Below are 19,993 nucleotides of genomic sequence, written 5' to 3'. Positions count from 1 at the left end.
GTATTCTTGCTCTGAACTTGATGTCTTTTTAAATGATACTTCGGTTTGATCAATGTGCAAAGATTCTTAGTTATATTAAAGCCCTTTATGCAAAGGGCTTTATAATGTGCAGGTATCAGGCACAGCTATACCCTGGGTGAGGGCAAGTTACACCTCGATGAGAGCAAGAGGACTTTTTTTGTCCCTGTGAGCATCAGCTGGGGCAGGGTATGGTGCCACATCTAATGCAGTACACTGGCTATATCACCTCCTGGTTCTTCATCTGCTTGCAGACTTTGCATTTAAAAACAAATATTGATGACATTTCTGTAAGACTGAAGGGAGAGTTTTTCTCAGTGGGAACTGTTTGTTTGATTTTTGGTGGTTTTTTTTTGTTTTTGTTTTTGTTTTTGTTTTTTTTTTTTTTTTGTTGTTGTTGTTTTTTTTTCTAATAGGTTCACTACATAGATTATATCTCTTGGATCTCTATCAGCAAACCAACATTTTTAGAGTTTCCAGTGTGAACCACACAAAAACTGGTGTATTATTTTGGGTACCTCAAAGGCTTCATGGAATATCTTTAGGCACATCTTCAATGTTGTGCTCAAGACACACAGAAGTGAGGGTTAACATCCAGCTGACACTTGAGTCAAGAAGAAGACAGAGACTGATAGGTCATAAGGGTTCAAACTCACAGAATCAGGCCCTGTTTATGTAGAGAAAATTGGTAATAGATACAGGCATTGCATTTGCTAGCTAGGAAATGATCTTTCTCTTCCTCTGCCCGTTTTCTTGATCAAAGAACACTCAACATAATTACCAATCTAATGACATCCTTTTGCTTGGCTTTCTTTTTCCTAATTTCTACAGAAAAAAAAGAAGAGAGGAAGGACAGAAAAAAATTTGCTTCAAGCCAACCTTAAAACTGTGATTACCATATTCATGTCCAACACTAAGCATTATGTGGAAACATTAATGAAAGTTTTAAAATGCAATCATTGGTTAAAGTTTTTTTTCCCTTTCTCTATAAAGAAATTGATAAATGTTTCTATTAACTAATAACCCAGGAATCAACAGTCTTATAAAACTGGTTTATTCAGCCCAGAAAATTAGGCAATCCATCATGACTGATTTGCTCACATTTTCCCCTGCAAATAAGTGAGATGAAAACTTTAAAACCAATAAGATAATGCACTTAACAAATTCAGCTGAGAGAGATGGATAAACTAAGATGCCACTGGCATCAGTTAAGGAAAATCTGTCGTGTTTCCAATTATTTGAGCAGATTTTGTATCCCAATTTGCTGCCAGACTGCCTGCATCCCCCACTCCCCTCTTTCAAACCAAATCATCTGATCTTAAATCAGAACAAGCTCATCATATCACACTATGGAAGGCCAACAGGGGATAAATGACACCAGATGTTATATGAGTTTTCTTTTAGGCTTTCATTTCAGACTTACTGCATTCCCCATGCTGCTTTTTACTTGTCAAAAACTAAAATGTGCTTTGATAGATAACAACCCTATTTTCTTCACTGCCTGAGCTTAGAGAATACCATTAAGTATTGATATTGATGGTGCTTAACTAGGGAATGCAACCTGGGACCACAGAAAGCAGGATCCTGGGATCCCGAGATATCTTTTAGTCCCACAGATACATTTTCTGTGGGTCCCAGGGTTTTTCTGTTGTTGCTGCTGGGGGTGGTGTCGGGATACACGCTGTGTGATTTTACAACACAAAATGTGAGCACTCAGACAGGAAGAGCAAGGAGGGGCAGGCAGGCTCAGAAACATAACTCATAGGCCCATCTGCTGCTGCTGTCTGAGCTGCTGAGGGAGTCACTATCATACCAAAAGAATAACAATGAACTTCTGAAACTGAACTGAGGCCCGCTGGTGCAAAATACAAGGCACATCATTTTAATTTTCTTTGCTTATGGTCTTCCAGAGTCATTGTGTGCCCAAACCAGTTGTGAAAAAGACTGGGAAATGGCAGAAACAAAGAACAGCAAAGGAGAATGAGGCATACAGAGGAGATGACACATATGACTGCAGGGCACATGGTACCCAACCAGCCTAAGTCTGAGCAGAGCTTTTCTGTAAGGGAGAAACCTGATGATTCTACCAAGGTGTAGGCATTTTAAAATCCAGCTTGGCCATGCAATGTGTTGCCAGGCTTAAAATGGCTGGCTAGTGCTGCAAAGAACCTGATAAAAATAAAATGTGAGCCACCTTGGTAAAGGGCAAAGAAATAAATTAATATATGTCTGTTGCAATTGTGAAGGAAAAAGCCATTTCTTTCAGTAGAGTCATAAGTTATTGTCTTTAGGTACTTTCAGAAAGCTACACCAGCCTTTCACAATTGCCACGAATATTTTCTTAAGAAAATCTCTAAATATGGAGTGCATTTTAACTCTCAAACCCACAGTGACAGGTGGCACCACACCACAGTGGTCTTTCCCATGAGGATGACACAGATCTCTTCCAGCTGGCCAGGTGTGCATGTTTGAATGGAGGCACTACCACAGCTTCAAATACTCCAGTCTGCTGCCTGGGAGTAACTTGCTCGTCTCATGGGTGTGAGAGGTGGCAGCTTAACCTCATTCCAAAAAACCTGGCAGGTGCAGTGAGGGAGGACATTCACGTGTACTCTGACTGCAGCTGGTGACAAGCAGCTTGCTCCACAGTGTGCTGAAGTCAACAGGGTTAAGCCTTGAGAGCAAAGGAAGAGATAAGGGTGCAGTCAGCAGGCGTGACAGCAGCAGAAGCACTCCTTTACAGGTCAGAAGTGCTCAGTCACAGATCCTGAAGCAGAATTCAACTCCATTTAAACATAAGAATAACTTTCACCCTCACCACTCTCTGCTGCACTGGTGCTCTGCTGCTGCCTGTACATTTCTGCCACGATTAGTGCACTTACTACCACTGATAGCATCGCTTCTGCAACTGATGCAAAATATGCTTGGTGAGCAGAACACACCAGTAAGCCAGCAGCTGTCAGAAACCATGACTTATAGCCTTAAACAGCATCAGTTTGGTTTGGCTGACACTCAGCAATATCTACCTACCACAGCACCACTTGATACTAAGAATGAGCTGGCCTCAGCTCCCACCCCAGCAAACTTTTACAGCAATCCTCACCAAGAGATTTGTGCAAAGAAGAGATAATGCAGTAATCTCAGGGAATGGGGAGGAGGCCTGGCAGCAGGTATATTGATATGTTTAGGCATATCAGTCTAGGGATCAGTGCCCTTTGGAGCCTGGTTTCATTCAAAGACTTAGGTGAAACACAATGTGAAGAAAGGATACAACAGCAACTCCTAAGTCTGGTGTGACAACAAAAGAAACATCACTGAATATCTCACAGCAACAATGTTTTGCCAGACTTGACTTACCTTAGCCATTGGTATCACTGTGGGACATCTAGTGGTAAGCAGCAGCTTGAGCTGGTATCTTTATGCTCTGCTGAAGATTTTAAGTGAATTTGGAAAAAAATATCTTTGGGAAGTGTTTCTGGAACTTCTTTTGGTGGGCAGTTCATTCCTCAAATCAGGAAAGGAAATTAACTTCCATAACCTTGAAATCAAAGCAGTTTGAACTGCACAAGAAAATGCTCACAACAGACTGCTCTCAACCAAATTCCAGGCTGAAAATTACAAGCAGAAATTAAGCAGCTAACACTTAGGCATGACAAATTGATTTAAGAAAATCAACACTCTGCTGACATATAAGTCATGAAAGAAGAGAAAAAGTAGTGAAATCAATGGCTTGTTTCACTCCATGATGTTCAGCACAGCCAAATCTCACCTATCCCTTGCTTAGGCCACCAAAACAGTGAATTGTCCATGTTGTGTCACTGGCTTACCTGCCTGTGGCAACAAGCTCCAAATTTAGTCATTGCATACATCATGCTCTTACTGCAGAGTTATTTCCTTTGACATTTTCTCTGACCTAAGACATGCCATTTTTTGGACTGATGATAAAAGGAACAACGCTGAAATACCCCCATCAGCAACCCTCTTAAAATAAAAGTCTGAGAATTAATAGCAGCTGCACAGGTATCTTTGGAGATCATAGGAACAACTCCAAATTTCCCAGCATACAATTGTGTGAGTGTTTGCCTTCTCATATCTTTCCAGTTGAGAATGAGGCAGCCAAGTAACGGGATTTGAATGCATATTGGGTTGCTGCCTCTGCTGTTTTGATTTGCAGACTGGCCAAGCAGAACGCAATTAGTGGTTATTGACACCTTTACAGGGAGCACTCATAAGGGAAATGGGAAATTGAAAATGTCCTTTAAAAGATGGAAGCAAAATACTGTATCAAAGCTTGCTGGTAAATAAGGCAACCCCAGAAAAGTGCTCAGTCAGAATATTTGTATTTCTGTATCATTTAGGAAAATCCTATTATGGCTTTAGCCACAGAGACATCCCTGGTGTGCAAGATAGAGTCAGTTCATAAAATACATAGCATTTTCAGCTTGAAAATAGGGCAACCTATTGCTTTCTGTAGATGGCTATGTTACACCCCAGTTCCCATCAATAGAACATAATCTCATTGCAGCAGGCAATACTCAATATCAATGAAACACTGGTATTGTAGGCATCTGCAGACTGCCAGTACCTAAAGGACAGAAAGACTTTGTGTTTTTACAAGGGCCAATATCTCTGTAACACATTTACGAAACAAGGCAGCACACCAAGGAGGCAAATGAGTTATATGCGTGTGTCCACAGAGCTGTCTGCAGGCGTTTGTTTGCTCTTGCTCCCCTCTCTCTCCCTCTCTCTCTTCTGGTACTTTGCACCATCCCTACCTTACATTCTCTAAGTTTCACTAGCAATGTCAGTTATGCAATTAGTCCCCTGCCAATTAATGCCAAATTAGATGCCTGCTGTCAGCGTTCCCTAGCTCTGACAAAGTGTATGGTAATAATCTGTAACCAGGATAATGCTCTAAGGAGTCTGCATTGTTCTCTGGATGGGGGGGGAAAGAAAGGAAAGCAAAAGAGAAAGTATGTTGCACGTTCACTTATGCCATCAGCATACAGTGTAAAAATAAAATAAGTTTTGTTGTGCAGTTATCCCAATGATTAAAATATAATAGGCTAATGAGATTACAGAGCTGATTGTGAACAAGACCAATTGTGTTAATTGGAGGCTCCTGAATGGCAATTTGAGCTGCTGCTGCTGCTGAGTTTTGAAATATAATCAGTTTTACTAATTTTATCTGATTTCTTAATGAAGCTTGCCTTGAGCAATTGTTCTATGTGTTCTTTAGCAAACAGCGTGTGTCATAACTGCTGACATTAATCTTGATTACTTTAGTTAAAATAAATAGTTATACTTGGGCAGCTTTCAGAAAATACATCAGAGCAAATGTAATGTTAGGAAAAGATGAAGATTTACTAATATTTGGTGTTTTTTCTATATTGTTTTTGCGAAGTCCCAACTGTGAAACATCTTTCTTGTGTGACCTGGCCTCTCTCAGGCTCTCCTATCTTTCATCCACCCTTCAGAAAGCATTTTTGACTTCCACAGAAAGAGGGATAAAGACAGTGTCATTATTACAGGAAAATTTTTACTGAAAGACAAAAAAATAATTCAAAACCCATCTCAGAAAAAAAAAAAATGCAAAAAGCTTTTTCATGCATGAATCTCAAAGTTGGCACAAGCATTCTCGCCACCTCATGTCCAGCTGCCAGTACTAACACTCGAGCCTTATAGAAATGCTCTCTCTCATATAGCTTATTTATTTTTATGGAGGATTAATATACTTAGGATGGCTCTTTGGAGCTTTCACAGTGAATTTGATGGGATGCTGTACCATACTGCTGCTTACAAAGGGACACATAAACATTAACAAAAATAAACAGTAGAAAAAGGGAAATGGAAATATAAGCGCAGTCTGAATTAATGGTAAACATAGCTAGAGATTGTTCATATTTCAGAACTCCTATTATATTATGGCCTTGCCTTTGCAGGGATAATCCTTTCGTAATTAAGGTAATGGCTAACTAGTCTGATAGGTATTATACATCTTTTTGTGCCAGTATGTTTATATGACAACATAATTTGCATGTACTTATTACTGAACTATAAAATCTGTGGATTTTATATGTAGTTACATTGATTAGGTACTTGGATGATAAATAGAAACCATTTGGGGAAAGATGATATAGGATATATTAAACATTTATTTCACCCACTCTTTATAGCCAGCACTGGTTCGTTAAATTAAAAGTGTTTAGTCTGGCCTGGATAGTAATCTATGTCCAATTCGGATCTAAATATGTATAATAAACAGTCTAGCTTTTAATCCATATGCATGTAACAATCTCTTTGGTCATGAGGTTTTAGAAAGTATTTAGGTGATTTTTCTCTAAGACGTTTTCTGGAACAGGGGAAGGTCATGGGCCAGGACTGCAAGGATGGAAAGCAGCTTCAACACAACACTGCCAAGGACCATTCTGAGTACCAAATAGCAGCAGCCTTTTCTACTCACAGACATGATGGCTGAAAGTCTAGGTTTCCTATTTAAACCATGCTTCTGCAGGATTTAAACTCACTTCTGCTTTAAACACCACAGTTAGAAAAGGTGTCATTTTTTTTTTTTATGGATGACTTTGACTTTTATGGAGAAGCTGACACCTGGAATACAGTGTTTTCACTCCCTACCCCTCAAAGTACTGCCTTTTATTTAAAAGTACTCCCTGTCCTGCTTCAAAATAGAGCCAAAAATTTTGAGGAGGAAAACAAATCTCCAGCAAACCGTAAGATGTTTCCAGAATGCCCATTCCTTGAAATAACTGTAATTTGTAATCATGATTCATAACCATGACTCACCCAAAAGGCAGTGTCCCCATCAGCCCAGGTCCCTCAAACACCAAACAACCTTTCCCAGATATGTTTTAAGTCTCCAGTGAGTAGGCTCATGGCTTCTTTAGAAGGCCTGCTTCACTTAATGAGTACAAAACGTATGTGAATTTGAATTTGTGTTTTCTCACTTTTGCTTCATAAATATGAAAATTTATATTTAATGAGAAACTACTTTTACCCCTCTCCGCCTTCCTTAATGAGAGCTAATTGAATAGAACAATCTTCATTTGGCAGAACACATCATGAGGGCTTGTCTATACTTAGAAATTTACTGAGATAACTAATCTGAAATGGTTGAGAAATATCCCTACAGCTTTTCTGCCCAAATAGCTGTTTCAGAGCAATTATTTCAAATGAGCTATTTTTGTAAATTTCAAGTGTATACAAGTCTCCAATCTAATACCTGGCTGGCATTACATGCCCAACTAGTTTTTATGGATCAACCTATTTGAGCTGGTGAGTAAGTCACACTGTAGGAACAAAAAAAAAAAACAACTTTGGGTCTGATTTGCCTTTATGCTAATGCTTGACACAATAAAAAAAGAGCATTGTTGCCAGTTATAATTTAACTATAAATGACCTGGATATTGATTCTACAGTACGAGGAGCAAATTCTAGCCCCATATACTTTTAAAGGTGCCAGAGAGGCTACTTTTTGTTAAAATCTTTCACCTTTTCATTTCTGATTAGGACTCAATAATTTATTTCTCAAGTGCTTTTCCTGCAATTTAGAGACAGCTAGGCTGCTGTAACTTTCAGAGGTACATTAGCATGTGATAAGCCTTATTTTAGGTACTTGCTGTGCTCAGTCTAAGAATGGCTACGAAGTTTCAAAGCTCACCAGCGTTTCTTTGGGATCTGGCAGCACACCAAAACGGCAGTCTGCTAAAACAGCCTGGATTCGGCAGACGTGGATTGATCCTTTCTTATTCTGTGTGAGAACCATTTCCCTCAGCATGACCACTGCTTTAATCTTGTATTTTAAACATAAACAGAATGGCAGATTTTACAGTGTAATCTGCTAGGCACAGCAGCCTTTTAGAAGAATGAATCATTAACCTAGAAGCTATGTTTAAGTAAAAAGGACAGACAACAAGAAAGGAGAGAGAGGGAAAGGGAGAGAGATTGGTTTTGTTCATGATTTAACACACAACTGTGATCCACTTGCCTCTAAAATACATTGCTGGAGAAGAAAAAAACCTCACTACAAGCAGGGCAGGAAAAGGTGTCAGTACAAAAGAGCTTAAGAAGCACGGGGAGAGAGGGGGAGGAAAAATGATTTTTAAAATTTTCTCTCCTGCTGCATTTTTGAGATGTAGCACATAATTTTATGATAGTAATATTCTTGTTGCCATGCTGGTGTAAAGAGACAGAAGAGGAGGCATGTTGAGAAAGGCAATGTCTCTCATTAGAACAACTGATACAAGTGGGGAAATCAAGGACACAAAATTTTCCAGATTTCCTTGTAGTCAAATCAAGCCGTTTAATAAAAACTTTCATACCAGTAAAACACCAGGTCATTTCTGTTTAGAGGATAACTAAACTGCATCTAATGTTGTTCTATTAAACAATTTGCAGAGGAAGAGTATCTAAGGCACTTTCTCATTAATACTCCTCTCCATCTTGCATCAGGCTGGGCAGATTAAATGCAATTTGCACCATTGTTCAACCATTTATTTTGCATTTTAAGGTTATTAATGTAAGCAAGAATCAGAACCTTTGCTCTTAAACTACTCCTGAAGGTGGCTTAGAGACTAAAATGTGAAACTGATGCTATTAATTTAGTGTCTCCTTTAATAAATTTCCCTCTCATTTATGAGTATAAACATGTGTGTAAATGTATTGACATCACAGGTGCATAGGTGGACCAGGAGAATCTGTTTCAGCATTGCTGTAAGGTATGTATGTTTGTTCATCATGTGTACACATAAAGCTTTCCTCCTCCTTGATTACAATAAGGGTGTTAGACTGACCCACTATTATCTTTAATATTTTGACTGCATGTTGCATTTTTTAATTAGGCCTCTTAAGAAGAAAGCATGGAAAAAAGGAGGCCTTTCAACTTATGGTTGGGATATTTTCCAGCACATTATTTAAATCTTTTGTTTAACTTGAACTTGTGCTGCCCAATTGTTCACTGCAGTTGGTATTCCCAAATGCACATCCATGTGAACAGCAGGTTTTTTTCTGCCATTTCCTGGGAATTGTTTTATACACCTGAGTCACCAGAAATTACTGAGCTAGATCAAAGTAGGGCGAGAGTGTGTTCATCTGCTTGGGTGGCTTCTCCCGTGCGTCCTCATATAATTTGAGGATACAGTGAAAGAACATGTTACTATGATAGGATACATCAAAAGGAAGAGAAATATGTTTTCAGGGAGATGATGTCACCAGAAAAGCTTAGGCATGGCCAAGTGCAGATATATATACGTGGAGCAACCTGAAGAAATGTCCATGGCCATCTATAAATGATATCCTGCTGACCTGCCTGTGATGGATTTTCTATTTCCTTGGGAGAATGAGCAATATCTCTTCTTTTTTTCCTATTCTTCACTCAAACTAAGGCATTTGTAAACAAGAAACAAACTCAGACCAGATGGGATCTTACTTTTCATAATGCAAAGACCAAATTGTTATTTAATCCTTCCAAATTGATTTACTGTGTCAGACATCTCTTCTGTTGCTAGTGGCAGGAACTGAAGAATTTGGGGGCTTACCACCCCATCCCAGAACACAGACTGGCTTATCTCCCAGTTCTTAAACCTTCTTTCACAAGCACAGAGATGAAGCCACAGATCAATCATATTTTGGGCATTAGAAGTCTTTCACATGCATGTCACAGAAGACATGCATACCTTCACCTTCTTATCCTCCTTCAAGGCATCTCTACATTTTAGAAAAAATGGTGACATTATGACCCCTTCCCCTAGTTCTTCAGAATTACTTTTTTTTTTTAATGCTGCAACACCTGCACTTCTGAGATGCTTTGCTAACTTTTTATATTTTATCCTTAATTTCTCAAATGGATCCAATGAAAACAGACAGCTGTTATTTTTTCAGGCAATATTTACTTAAATTGTCATATAGTCTATATTTAGATTTTTCTTTCAGAAAATATTGTCTCAGTCTGTACCTACAGGTAGGTAAGGTGTCTTTGTATTTAAATTATTTATTTTTTCTGTAGCTAGTACTTATATCTTTCCACATTTTTTAATACTTCATTTTCTTTTTATTAAGTTTTTAACATATTTTTCATGCATGACTGTGGTTTCCTCTGTAAACTTTTAATACATAAAAGAAGCTTATTTTACAACAAATAAGAATTAGCCAATTTCACAAAACAAAAAAGAAAAAAACGCAAAAGATTAAGGTAGGCCCAAGGTCTAAAACTTGCCTATAAATGCAGTCTAGCACTTACACAGATACATAGTTTTAACTGTAGAAAAGTCCCACTGAAATCTAGCACAGAGTATTTAGAACAGTTTTTAAGCATTGTTGTGACCAGCTGAGGTTTTAACAAGTTTGATGCTCAAGCACAACAGAACTGTAGAGTGATTTTATTCCTGATGCCTCCTCTCAGTTGGACAAACTGCAGTCAAAACACAATACTGCAGCAGAAGGATGCTGTGAGACACCTTGCTAGGCACCCAGCTTGAGACCTGGGTGCAGCCAAGATCAGTCAGATTGCTTTCTTACCTTCCTTTTCCTCCGGAGTCAAATCAAAATTCATAGAGTCAGGAAAAGATTAACACATTTGGAGCTTGGGAGCAAAAAAGCTGACTCGTTCTTGTTTATGATTCTTCCCTGATTTGTGATTTAGAACACAAGAGATGTACCCAGCTAGATTTTTCAAGGACATGCCAGGCATTAAGTGTTGCCTTAATGCTTCAACCTTCCTCATGGAATTATGTGAAAGACTGTGTAAAGGCTGAAGAAAAACACTCACAGAGGTCACAGCAGTTTGCTTCAGCAGCTGAAACCTGCTTGCTGTCCTCTAAACACTTACATTTGGAGGAGGGTTTTTGATAATTATCTAAATGAGGTATGGAAAGTTCACGGGCTATTCATAGATAAACAGTGAGGACAGCTGGGTACAGAGATTAATCCAAAGGTGTAATCTGATGGCAAAGTGAAAGGCAAGAGTTTTCCATAGATTGCAGATCCTAAAGTTGTCCTTTATCTTTCTTCCAGAAAAACTTGTGATCTCCTAGAAAAACAAAAACTTAACAATTCTTTCTCTCAACATCCTTAGGATTCTAAGGTACCTGTCACCTCAATGTGCACAGATCTACTGGATCCCTGTGTTTTTAAAATGTTTACGTATTTTGCAGCTGCTAACCTCTTTAAGTTATTTTGCAGGGCCAGCTGGATTATTCAACGTGTGCAAGAATAGAGTTGCTAACTTAATTCCACTCCAAACTATTGCCATATATACATATGCCAATACACATACATGGGAGGACACCTTTTTACCTTTCAGATCTCATATCAAATGCAATAATAGACCTGTTTTCCTGACATGGAAAAGCTGAATCCATCTATTTCCTGTCAGATTCATTCTGTGCCTTTTTTTTTTTTTTTGATTTAAAGAAAGTCTGCAGTAACTGGAACTAATGCAAATTCTTTTGCTTTTTGATAAATACAGTAATCCTCTATTTTCAGACAACAACTCTCACATCTGCAGACTTCATGCTAGAGTAAGAAACTTTTTTTTTTACTTTTGTTTATGTGTTTCCCCCATGATTTTGTCTCTGCTGTGATGATTGCAAGCAGTGCTAGTCTCACATTGAGGTTTTAAAAAACTTCAAATCACTGATCACTTGAAATCACTAGTAAAGAAATAAAAAATAAAGTCAGAATTTTTTTACTTCAGTTTAGAATTTTTGACTGCAGAAATTTTGTTTTCAGGAATTCTAAAAGTTTTTTTTTCTTGATTTCAATGTATTCTATTAGTTCTTCTCAATGAATAATTCAATCAGCATTAGAAACCAGTTGGAAGCTTAAAAAAATCTTGGTTTTGTCTTTAAGTTATAATGCATACAGCAGATATTAAATTAAGTGAAAACAATATCTGTTTAAGGAAATATGTTTTCTCTTCTACATATCCATTGAGTTAAAGACAAATTTATTTACTTAGTGAGAGCTATTTTAAAGTGCTTTTCCTGCAATTGTAAAGATGTTGTGATGTGTTTATAAGTATTTTCTAAGACAAATACCAAAAACAAAAATAGTATTCACCTAATGAAAAGGATTTATACCACATACCATATTCTAACATTCTGGAATGTAAAAAAGAATGAAGTTAAATTATATTAAACTAAAAACCTGGCTAATTGAGTGGGCAAAGATATAAAATGTCTTTCTGATCAGGAGCAAACACAAAATAAGCAGCTTACTCAGTAGGATGTATTTAGTCACATATTTTACAGCTTACCAAGCAATCTAAAAAGGGAAAACTTTCTAAGGGGCACAAAAGGACAGATGCAAACAAAAGCAGAAGATAACTTAAACCAAGTTAACCTCCTTCAAGATTTAAATCATGATTAAAACAATCTAAATCCTCAGGAATTAAATCAGACCAATGAAAGCTTTGGGTTTGCAAACTTCTCACACGTATCACAGTGAGACCCTGACAAACGCCTGCAATACCAGTGGTGGTTAATCACAGCTGCTCTCACTTTGGAGTTCTCTCTTAGTAATCAAGCTTGACAGGCACCCCTGTCAGCCACACGGTTTAGCTCTGGGCCACAGCTGGATTTCCCCCATAGCATTTAAAGATCGTGCAATCCCAGAGGTTTTCAAGCTGTGACCCACTTTAGGGTGATGGGTGACACAAGGCTGGGAGCAGCATTGCTACCATGGCTGCTGATACCCAGAGAGATCCCTGCCCCTGATAAGTCTAAAATCACAGTCAGGCAACAGTGACCAGCCCCCAGCACTCATAGCAGAGAAACAAGACAAAATAATTTTCTCCCAGAGTCTGTAGTCTTACAAAGATGACGGTGGTCTTCAGGTTCAGAACTATTGGCTGGACCTTTCATGCTCCTTACAATGAGGAGGTCCCTGTCCGTTCCTGCCCAGGTTTTCCTCATAACTGGAAGGCAGCAATTATCACAGAAATCATCAACAAGCTTTTGGCTGGACAATAACTAACCAGCATTTACCCTTTCTCAAATATTTTTGTCTCAAAGGGAGTTGCTACAATGGTTGCATCAAGGGAGCTTGGAGGTAATGGCATCCCCAGATTTTGTGCTTCTCTTCTCTTTCAAGCCAGCCAGACTGCTGTAGATTGGGTTTCTGTAGCAAAGAGTGAGATCTACCTGTAATAAAGTTAACCGTGGTGGAGATACGGAGGCAATTTCTTTGATGCTCTATATGTGTTGCCTGCAATGCGGTGATGATGAGTCATCTGGAATTTTTTTTTACTGTAAACCCACCACTTTTAATTCATTGCCTGTTTGTTGGGCTTGAAAACTGAGTAAGAGCACAGTCCAGATCTCACAAAAGCCTTCAGTCAAGGGGCAGGTTCAATAGCTGACTATAAAATAGAAGAAGTCTGTCTGGTTTTATTTCTGGTAGATGAAGTCACTTTTTGAAAAATTGGATCTATGAAACTGCAGGGCATGATACAACGATAATAAATGCATAGAAGCTTTCATATTTATTAATTGCACATATTATAAGATAGAAACCAACCAGAGTAGTTTTCTAAATTGGAATCAAGATTTTTTAAAGCAGCAGCTCTTTCAGCTGCAGATCCTCATACAAAACATACCAGCAAAGTTTCTGAACATCAAGAAAGGGAAAATTTTGTAAGTATTTAAGACAAGGTAACAAGACTATCATGTGAAGTTTACAGCTGTTTTAAATTACCCTGTTCCTACAAAGATGGACATTAAAAAAAAAAAAAAAAAAAAGGTAAGAAGTGAAGCTTCTAAAGACTTTTCCCAAACCAGTCAATAAAGAAAAACTTCTAGAGATCACTTGGAAATTATGTGCAAGCTTCCATTTACTGTTCTGAAGCATGAATGATAAATGGCACAAAACTGTACTTATTCCTACCTTAGAAAGTAGAAACTGAGGCACTGAAAGTTTATGTAGCTTCTTTAGAACTGCCAAAGGACTTGGGAATACAACTACTGTCCTTGCTCTCAAGATCGCCCATTAATTTTCCAGAAGTGGGAGACGTTACTGTGATGACTGTATTGTTTCCCTTAGAGTGAAAGGCAAGTCTCCTCCCACACAATTTTCTTGATATTGTTTGTTAAATTCCTTCTTGTGGCTGTCCACAGGGCATTTAAAAAACAAAATATTTGTGAATTCTATGAATTTAAAAACCAAAATACATAAAGGAAAAGCTATGGCACATGGCAGGTATAAAAAGTAACAGTTCTAAGGATTCATGCAAATATTGGAATGTACCTCCTACAGTCAACCTAGTGTTATTCATGGTTTCTGTTACACTGCCCAGAGGTGTTTCATTGTTTCCTACAAAAAGGATATTTGAATTTTTCCTTTTACTTTTATCCCAGTAATTAATTGTGACTGACATTTAGAAATATGCAGGGCAAGATACCCCAATGCATTTTCTTTTGATGGTCCTTGAATTAGGCTCAGTGCTAAAGGAAAATATTTCCCTGCACCCCTGCCCTGTATTTTCAAATGAATGTCATCCAAATGGCATTGCCACTCAAATCTTACAGCGAAATTCTTCACATGTTGATACTGCAATGTGGGAATCTCTAAAATTGTCCCCTGTAGGTTCGAATTCAGCCCCTGAAGGTTCACTTGAGTTTAATTTCACTAATCACACGGGGACAGTTATTTTTTGCTCTTACATTAATTCTCTTTCACTTGCAAGCACTCACACACACACACACACACACACATACACACACACACACACTCACTCACTCACTCACGCTGCATCCCTCCCTTTCTATTGCACTTAAGTCCAGATTCTCTCTGACCATTCCTGCTTATGAGCAGAGAGCGACACAGCATCACGGTGCCTAAGGACTATAGGTGGGTCCTGTGCTTCAAGCCAATTTATTCACATTTGCGATGGTAAGATTGATTTTTATCCTGCATTTCTGAGTTTATTTAACTGATTTCAGAAATTGCCACAGAGGTGGGGGCAGAGACCGTCTTCAAGGTTGTTGTCATCCGGAATTTTATGTCCTTCATTTTCTTCCACTCTGTATGCCTGTCACATCAGCTTAACTGTGAGTAGCGTACTAGCCAGTACCTCTGGCATACTGTATATTAATAGAATATTGATATATCCCAAATACTGTTGTGGGATTCATCATTTGGTAAATCCTCTGCCGTCTGCAGTTTTACAGAGCTGTTTAATTAGCAATTTTACAACCTCCTATTCTCTCATTAAATTAATTAATAATTAAGTTCAAATATAGGCATCTTTAATGTCATAATTATATTTCAGTTTTATGGTCACCAGAGTTTAGCTCATTAGGCAAGGTAGTCATAAACCACAGCTCTATTTAGGGGCTGAGGCACTGATGCTCAGGTAGTTCGCTTCTGTGTGGTATTTTTTATCCTTCTCACTTTCTCCGCTTCTTCCCCTGTCTCCCCCCTCCTCCCCCTGATTCTCCTGCTCCACTCCTTCTCATTGCTCTCTGCTAACATTGGCAGTTTTTTTTTCCTGTGGCAGCTCTTTCTCATTCATATGTCACGTTAAAAAAAATCCCTGTCACACAACCTCACAGCCCTCCCCTCCCTGTTACTTTCTCTCTGATGCTGTGCAGCAATGCTGGCCTGCTGTGGGTCCTGTTTCCTTGCAAATCCTAGGGACCATCACCTCCAGTGCTGGACACCCAGCAGTAGCAAATTTTGTGTAGCATCCTACCAGGGACGTTGTGTTCCTTTTTGACTGTGAGATTTACCAAGGCACGGGATGTAATAATGACATTTCACACAGTATGGTATGTTGTGCATTGTTTTATATGTAGTGGATTTATTTCAGTCATTATCGCTGATTAAACCAGCTTAGTTGAAAAGGCAAAGCAAAACTTGGCTTTGAAATTGTTCTTATTTAATTTTGTTTGTGCTCACATAACCCAGGACAGCACTAATTATCTCTTTAGTGTAGCTCATATTTCTAATGTAATTCATATGTAAATTGTAATTTAAATCATATGGGAATGTTTGTGTTCCTTGCATATTCTCAGTAAAGAGCACAAACAGTGAATTAAAACTGTTTGGAAATGAAAACTTTATGTTGCCTTTTTTGAACTGTCTTTGATTTCTTTTGGCTTGTTGTTTCTCTAATGAATCATGATTCAATTGGGTGGCTAAGGCCAATGCGTTTAGTCTCCTCTCTCTGTATTTATGCAGCTTGCTCACTGGCCTGCTTTTCCTTCTGAATTTGGAAGGCAGAGGGGAGCTTTCTGCCTGCTCACTGTCTTTGAGAAAAAACATCATAAGATGGCTATTATTATTAATAAATAATATTTTCTATGACTAGAGAGCCTACGAGCACGGCATGGCACTATTTGTGCTGCTTTGCTACTCTAACAGAGCTGTGCCAGAATATTCTTTCTGGTAGCATATCTGAATGTTATTAGGTTAAAACTTTAATCCCAACCCAAACTATCCATCTAATAACCTCAACATATTTTTTTTTTTGCTTAATGCAATATATGCAATATTACTGTCCTCTCTAAAAGCTGCTGCTGTCCTTAATGTAGTGGTATTTTGACAGGGCAAGTCAAAATTTATTTGTGTGAGTGGAGTACAGGACAGTTAAAGTTGTTCCCGAACTTCTGAAGTTTCAGGACAGGTTTGCTTGCTAGGTGCTGTGGTACACTCTAACACCAAACACAGAGCTAAGGAGGGTGTGAGGAAGGCGAGTGTGAAAGTCTGAAGAGCTGAAAGAGCTATGGGTAGCAGGTGCAACTGTGCTACCAGCTCACGTGGAAGAGAAGATGAAGCAAAAGACCTGTAAGAAACAGGAAGAGTAAAAGTTCCATTGGAAGAATAATTAGACCTAAAGAGCCGGCAAGTTAGTGAATGAAGATGCCAGCTACACCTTTCTTTGCCCTTTACATTTCCTAGACAAAACTGAACTTACCACATTGGGGAGATAATGAATGCCTGTTTCTCATCCTGCCAATACAGATCTTTGCCCAGTCCATGCCAAATTAAGTTGTCTGAGCTGTACAGACAGACAGATGTACCAGGCCCAATATCATGGCTTTGCCCAGCAAATTGTGACCTGACCTGCTGCTGACCACAGAGGAGTGTGTTTGCAGTGCTTCCCCAGGTTTGGTGCAGGAGACTCATGACATGATGGTCCTAGAAGCATCTTCCCATGGACAAGTGCTGTTCAGGCTGGTATGCAAAGCCTTCAAAGAGGAAAAATCCTGAACTCCCTGCCAGCCTCTCTGTTGTTCATGGGTATTACTGTGGCCAGAAGAGAGGTAAGGCTTTGAGGATACATATTTGTGTGTTAGTCCCTGCTGCTGCAATGCCGAGCTCTGGGACAGGTGACCTTGCCCACCAGTGGTAAACATTGCATGTGCCAAGAAAGAGACAGGGGCACCAGTGAACAGGCACATCTGTTTTGTAACATCCAATCCCTCCATTGAGAAAAGTGCTCCCTAATTTACACCAATCATCTTTCTCAGGCTTTCGGAACCGCTTACAGATAAGCTCAGCCTGTCAAGGTGCAGCATCAGGGTGCTGTGTAGCACAGATGAGCAGATCGTGGGCAAGGCAAGCAAGAGGGACCACTGGTCTGGTTCGGCTGTGACCACAGAGCCCTCCAGGAGCCAGGTGCCCTCCAGGGAGGGACACTGCCACATTTAGGGCACGCATTTAAAGCACATGTGCACACACACGCACACGCACACGCACTCCCTGTGACGACACCAGAGCTGTCCGAAACTATTTTCAATAATTGATTTGCTGTTTAATTGAACATCATGACTGACTAACATAGCTCATTACTTTACTCATTAGTTAATTATCGGAGAAAGTAGGACAAGTCAATAAAATGAAAGGCTGTAAATTCCAATACTAATTAGCACCATTTCCTCAGAGACATATTTAAGGGCAGATTGGCTACCCAAATGTCCCTGGACCTCGTAGATGAAGGGAAAGGGTAGACTTACCATAAATCTAGATTACCAGCAAGCAAGGCTCCTCAGCAGAAAGTAGTCAAGTACACAAGTGATGAGCTACCAGCAGGCACCCTATTTTAACTGGAATATTGGAACACGAGCAGCAGAGAAATTCCTATTTTTAAAAGAAAAGAGGGGGGTGGGGGTGGTGAGGGAGGGAGTGCTCACACACCAGAGAGGATCCATATTTAAAATAAATTATGCAAAGTGAACTACTTCTGCAGAGCACATTTGCTTTCCTAAGCTCTCTTTCCTGGTTTCTTTACAAGCATATGATTATCCTCTTTTTTTGGCAGTCCAAATCTTGTTCAAAACATCAGAATATCCCTTCAGAAGTGGACACATTTTACTGTGAGGATTCTAATTTATATCTCTTTTTCTAGAATTTTTTAAAAATAAATTATTTAAGAAATGGAAATTATATTCTCTTGTTATTGCTTTGTAATATCTTTGTATTATCTGTCTTCTCTGTTATCTCAAAATTATTTTTTGTATTCTTTTTAATTTAAAGCAAGTCTGATATACCATCTGAGGCAGAATTTAATGGGTCCAGCAGAGCCTTAAATGAGCTGAAAAGTGATTTAGAATGAAGAAAGATAGGCTCAAAGAAGACTGGGAGAAAAGTAGACTAAGAGAATGCATGTATGTGTATGCATGTTTGCATGTAGTGCAAGTAATTTATACATGCCTGAGTACATATATATATATATATATGTACACACACACACATATATGTATTATACTTAATAAGTGTGTGTATGTATGTATATAAAAATATGCAGACACATACATACATCTGCACACATGAAATATGCCTGAATAGGGTTCTTTTTGCTCAGTGTGGGTAAATTATCAAATTCCTTGAGTTATGAAGTCTCAAAGCCTACAGGTCTTTCTGTCTTCCTTTAAAAATCAATACAAGAGGACTCAGGATAGAAAAGTTCAGTTGATATACTGGTACACAGTTCAACAGTTTGTATAATTTTTTATAAACAACTGAGGCATCAAGACAAATATGTTTTCTCAATTCCTTTTATTTGGAGGCATATCCCCTGTGTCTTCCTCTCAATATATATCCACTTGTGAAAAATTAATTTCCAGTTAGGTGAATGGAAATGGAGATCAAAAGCATTACCTGAGCTCAACTTAAGGGAAAAAATCACCCTAAGAATAGCTCTCGGTCTGGAGCTTTAAATATTTAGTATTTCTAAAAATATATTAATGGATTAATGGAAAAAAAGCTAACAAATGTCTGTTAACTTGCTATATTTTGTGCCTGCAGTTCTGATTAGTAAGACACAAATCCTGGTTTATTTTCAGTTGTTTTGAAAAGTGTCTTGCCAAAGTGTTCCAAAGATTGCATAAAGTTTTTAATCAGAAGTTTTAAGAATATGACTTCTGGTCCTAATAAAGCAAGACTGAAATTTAAATTTGGGGAGGAAGGGGGAAATGTGGTTGTCGTGCTTAACAGAAAGGTCCTGGAAGAAATAATGCAAGGAAAATTCTCTATTTATTTTGGTAAAATAAAGTTTTAAAAAGGCATTTTATTATCCGTGTTTGGCAGGGATGTTAATTTGGGATGTTCTCTTTCCATTAGCAAAGGAATAAGAAAAACACCACCACGAAAAAACTGACTGATGAAGAAACAGAGAGGAAAAGATTTTCTCAATTAAATGTTCATTCAGCATAGGCTAAAGCACAAGGTATATACAGCATACACAAGCACTGCACACCTGCTAGGAGTTGGAAATGATAAAGGAGAATATTCAGAAAAGCAGGAGCTGAGATCTCTCTCTCTTGTTCCCAGACAGTGCCAAGTACTCTTTGATCCTGATAATTTCTTTTATTTTTAATGGTTCTGGTTAGATCATGCTGGATCCCTGAACATGCCTGAACACCTTGGCTGCAGGGGCTTGGGAAGATCTCCCTAGCTGAGCAGGCAGCATGCTCAGCCTGCAAGAGCTCAATATGCATGATAAGTATGGGAATGGGGA

This window comes from Onychostruthus taczanowskii, unplaced genomic scaffold (assembly GCF_017590055.1).
Source record: "Onychostruthus taczanowskii isolate IOZ18803 unplaced genomic scaffold, ASM1759005v1 scaffold40, whole genome shotgun sequence".
Lineage (NCBI taxonomy): Eukaryota > Metazoa > Chordata > Aves > Passeriformes > Passeridae > Onychostruthus > Onychostruthus taczanowskii.
This window is presented reverse-complemented; position numbering follows the sequence as displayed.